Below are 5702 nucleotides of genomic sequence, written 5' to 3'. Positions count from 1 at the left end.
GTTCTGCGTTTTTAACCTTGAAATATGTATTAAATCCCTGTTCTGTGTGCTTTAACTTTGAAATATATATTAGAACTTCTATCTGCATGCTTTAACTTTAAAATATATATTAGAACTCCTGATCTGCATGCTTTAGCTTAGAAAATATTTCATAGTAAGTCCACAGTTCTAATCTATGTGCATGGCTTCAGAAAATATATTCGAACTTAGGATCCGAGTGTTTTTGCTTTTAAGTGTTCAGTAATATGTTCATTGGAGAAATTTTCTGATATGTGTTAGAAAAGGAATGACGTTGATTTTTGGCTGAATGGGTATTGACAGAATTTGGGTTACGTTAGGATCAATGATAGCATGTTTACTGTGTTAAGTTTAAGAACAATTTAATTTTTCTGTGATAAAAATACATTGACAAAAATTGATCTGTGTTAAGTTCCATGCTAGTTTTTTATTTTCTGTGTTAGTTTTGAGGGCATAAAATTAATTCAGGTCGTTAATTCCTGTAGCTAGCTCATTGACAGATTGAGTTAATGTGTTAAGAGTATGGGTAGAAATTAATGGTGTTTTAGTTAATGACAGTAGGTTACTGTATTACGTTCAATTGTGAGTTCTATGTTAAATGCATTGATTGAAACTGATTTCCGATTTTATATTCAATGATAGAGTGATTTTTGGTGTTAAGTACACGACAGAAATCATTTTTCTTTCTGAGTTATATTTCAATTTCGGGACTCAAGACTCGTGTATACTTTAGATGTTTTCTTTTTACATAATGTTAAATAGCACAAGTATAGTAATCAACATGTCGTATATTAGATAATTCCTGAAAATGTTTCTTAAAGACAAAACCATAACCTGCGTGTTTTACCTTTAAGTTTTTTTTTTATATTGCTCATACGAACATTCTAGTATAGTATGGAAGGTGTAGGGACAGTGGAGCTATGCCAATTGGAATTATTACTTTTATGAAGATGTACCGCTATATTGAGGCTTTGTGACTATTGAATTTAAATTACTTATGATTTTAGTAAAATAAGCTCATATTCGAGCTTGCGGTTCAGGTGAACCATGGTGGTATCATGTAAACACATGTTATGTTTTTATATGTGATTAAAAGAAATATGTAATAATGAGTATTAAGGGCACATGGGTTGCCGAACCAGGGTGTTGCAAACCAAAGGTTTTCAGAATACTGCATATACATATAAAGCTTTATATATCTAAGACACAAGAACTTATAACTCTAAATTTTTGCCTGACGGGTTTAAAGGTACCGGGGCACTTGTGCTCGTCCGGTTTAAAGGTACCAAAACACACTGAGTGAGATTGCACAAATAAATGAATAATTGGCAACCTACCTATCTAAGGTGGGAATATCTAAGAATATGCTACTACTGGGGTATGATTAGTTACTTATATGAGTACATGTAACATTGAGCTATTGGGTTCAAATCCAAGGTTTTAGAGCTTGGACGCTCTGATTGACGCAGTCTAGAGCAGTCCGCAGCAAGTTGGCCTTGCAACCTTGGCCTTTGTTGCTGCTGGCATCGACAGCAAGCCTGTTGTTGGCCATTCCCGAGTGTGTGTGCAGGACAGCAGCCCTGCTGTGTTAGCAGCATATGCGCTGCTATGCTTCGCAGTCCCGCGAAATGTCACAGAGTATGGCTTAAGGTAGCAGGTGGAGCTGCCTTGGCGCCCCTTCTTCTTGCACATTTGTGCTATGTGCATTGTTGCATAATGCAGTCCTTTATTCCCGGCACTTTGGCATTAAGGCGTGGTGCCTTAGTAGTTTTCAATTGCTCGTAGAAATGCAAGTGATAGTCGTGTGCTTTTAAGCGCTTATTGTGGCACGATGGTCGTCGATTAAATGTATGAAAATGGTGATTTGAGTGCGCAATGTCGCAAACATCTATATGTATATATATATATATATATATATATATATATATATATATATATATATATATATATATATATATATATATATATATATATATATATATGTGTGTGTGTGTGTGTGTGTGTGTGTGTGTGTGTGTAGATATATAGTTTTGTGTTTTAATTGCTTAGAATCCCGCACACCACTCGCACTTATGAGCACGTGCATGGATATCTTTCATATAAAATGTGTTAAGTATCGTAATTGTAATTAAATTGGTGGAATTGCCTATTTGATTCATATATCATATATTGTTGCCAAATGACACTTCTCACTTGCACGTTGCAATATGGATTGAATGCGATATACGTAAATGTTACCCTTTACATTTGGTAGTTGTGTAAGATTATGTAGAATATGATACATGCCTTTGCACTCGCACTTTGGCACACCAAGACACTAAACTAAATTGTCTTTTGCTTACATTGAGTGTCGTATTTAGGTTTTGTGGGTTATCACTACACTGATGCATTATCGCACACTACGCACTTGATGTATCCTGACAAAGGGTTGGGAAGTTAGCACCACATAGGGTATTGGCACAAATTACCAGTTGAGGTTATGCGACTCCATCGGAGTCATGTTGGGCGATGGTCTCATGTTCGTGAGAGAGTTCACGTGTTGTGATACCCTAAGAATAAAATGGTATTGCATCGCCTTCACAGGCGATGTGCTCTTTCTTTGGCCGTGTGAGGCTCAGACACGTGAATGGGCGAGCAAGACCTCGTTTGTGTGACCCTGCGGGGACCATGAGACATGTGTGCCAAAACACCTCGAAAGGAGGTGTGTTGTCAAACTAGCTTAAGAAAGCTAAATCGTCCGGTTACCCATTCACAAGACGGTTCACCTTGGAGAGGGTGGATGATACAAACATCGAGTGACAGGTCGTTACTACAACACGTTAATAGGAGCAAAGGCATCATTTTGGCCTCCAGTCACTCGGAGTTAGGGAGGTCAAGGTTACCTTTTGAGGTACCCCCACTATTGTAGTAGTGAGGATTGCAATCCATTAACTATGTGTTGTTTCTCTTAACCTTGGGTTGCCCGCATGAGGTTACTCGGTTTGTAGCTTCTCCAGTTATCATATTAGAAATTGAATAACAGACGCTGGGTGCATGTCTCATAGAATGTGAGGTTTCTTCGAGTACCGGAAGGAGTAAACAAGAAGAACATAATCACTAACTAATCATATGTTGACTTACCTTGATTAGTTATTTTGTTTCATACATTAGAGTTGTACAATGTATTTTCTTTGTTTGTTTCCTTATTGTACGTAATATAGTTATTTCACCTTAGTTGTATGTTTTTAATTGTCTCATCATGTTGGATATAACTTTGTATTGCTACTTTTGTTAGTTCTCGCACTTGTTGCATGTTGCACATATATATGCTTGCAAGCACATTTACTTTGGTTACATATTGTTAATTGTTTTATCATGTTAGCCGTAGTTTTGTTGTTTACTTTTGATTCATGTCATAACTGCTACCATGCTTCATGATTTTTTTTAGAATGATATAATGTGGATGATTTATCTCACCAACTCGCAAGAGTACTGACTCCGTTTTATTGGGATGCATGTGATAATTAGCTTGAATTGCAATGTGACAGCTGCACGGCGGGAAGCTTGGGACCCACACTTGGACTTGTGATCTTGGTTTTTGGTTTTGAGGGGAATCTTCTCTGACCTTTTGTGAGATTTTGTATTTATGATGTATTCATAAGTCTTATTTTGTAAAAGGACTTTAATATAGTGACTTTTGACTTTTTATATTTATTTTTCTCTGTAACTTGTCCAAACTTGTAACCCTTGTTTCCCCTTATTTTTCGCTGCTTATTCAAAATAATTCAAAAAAAAAATAAACTCTAAAACTCTAAGGTTTTTCCTGGTTTGGGGTTTGGGGTTTGGGGCGTTACAATATAAGGATCCAGATTTTTTGGGTACTAAATTTTGAGATCCAAACATCCGATAAAATATTATGGATCCAAATAAAATGCTATAGATTCCATATTAAATTTTTTTATCTAAGTTTCGATTAAGATTCGTGAATCCACATAAAATATCGTGGATCCAATATCAAAAACCTAATTTGACCATTGTGAACCCACTGTAAAATCTACTTATGATATTGAGGATTCAATATTAAGGATCTGAACCATTATCTGGAATCTACTATTAGATTTTCAATTAAGATATTTGAGATTCAATATCGAAGATCCGAACAAGATCTTCGAGATCCAATATCAAAGATCCAAACAGGATATCCGGGATCAAAATTATTTTGATAAATTACCTATAAATAACATTTCAGCCATAAAAATTTAGGTTTATTTATGTGATAAAATTCACAAGCGTTACAGCCAGCCCATGGGCTACGGGCTCACTGAGTTATTTATTAATTTTTAATAATATAAAATAAGAAAATAACTATGCAATAATAACTTGGTAACTATTATTATTTGCCTAATTAGTTACATTAATTTTTATAAAAACTAGAAAGATAATTGATTGAGATCATAAGAAGTTGAGAACTTTAATTATTACTATTTACAAATAGATTTGAGTCAATGCGGCGCCCACTTCAGATTGACTCAATGGGCAGGTTATGGACTGCTTTTCAAACCTGAGCCCGTTAAGAACCAGGCCATCTCTGGGTTGGACCATACTTAAAACCCAGCGGGCCGAGCTATAGTGGCACTGGCGGGCCTGATTAAATAGAATTACTAGTTTGCCTTTATTCTAGAAATATGAACAAAGTAAGTTTGACGGTAGATGTAGAGGGCTGTCAATGAAATGTATTTGATGTAAAAAGCTTATTAACTACAGTGATACTTGTATTCTTGACTTTCCCAACAAGAAACAAGGCACTAACCATTACACCACAAAGTTTGCGGTTAGAATTTTTCAGAAAAGCTTTTATATTATTAAGTTTAAATTACAATAATCCAATTAACCCAACAATGATCCGACCCATGAAGTTTGTTTATGTGTCTATGCCCGTCCTATTGATATAATATGATTGTGTGTGGGATTGGTGGAAATAGACTAAGAAATTTGGACAAGTTGTACAGCATAACATATCACAACCCTTGTGTTAAATAAAAAAAAAAGTTTCCTAAAAACTAGGCCTCCTCTTATGAGAAAGACATGAGGGAAGCATAATCATTTAAATAAATTTAAAACAAAATTTATTAGAGGTAATTAAACTGCGATCATTTGATTAACCCAGGTAAAAACTTTGCCGGGTATTTGCAAACTTTGAAACATTTGGTTGCACGTAAAGTTTGGGGGTATTTGAAAAATTTTCTTATTTTTATCAAGTTTGACTTTATAGATGGATTCAGCGCGGTTGATTTAATATGAATAAGACTTTTGAATGGTATTTGAAAAAAAAAACTACGATTTTTAAAATCATAAAATTGTTTGTTTTGTCAAACCCTTGATTTTGAATAGCCAACACAATTCAGATTTCGGTCATTTAAAGGACCATCTTCACTAAATAAACGATGTAAATCACATCTACGGAGTCCTAATTGGTCAAAACAACGTGCAACAATGAAAATAAAAGAGGGGTATGAAAACAATGAAAAATAAAAGAGAAGGGATATGAAGACAGGGATGACCATAGGGAAGGAATGTAACCATTTGCAGTTTCAAGGATGCTATGTGAAATGACGTCACGTAAACACCAAAAGAAAAACAGGGGAGAGGCGCCGTTCCCTACAAAAAAAAAAACCCCAAATGAGGGATATTTTTTTCTCATACGA

The sequence above is a fragment of the Nuphar pumila genome, chromosome 1 (assembly GCF_984573655.1).
Source record: "Nuphar pumila chromosome 1, dmNupPumi1.hap1.1, whole genome shotgun sequence".
Taxonomy (NCBI): domain Eukaryota; kingdom Viridiplantae; phylum Streptophyta; class Magnoliopsida; order Nymphaeales; family Nymphaeaceae; genus Nuphar; species Nuphar pumila.
The sequence above is the reverse complement of the archived record's forward strand: the minus strand, read 5'-3'. Positions refer to the sequence as shown.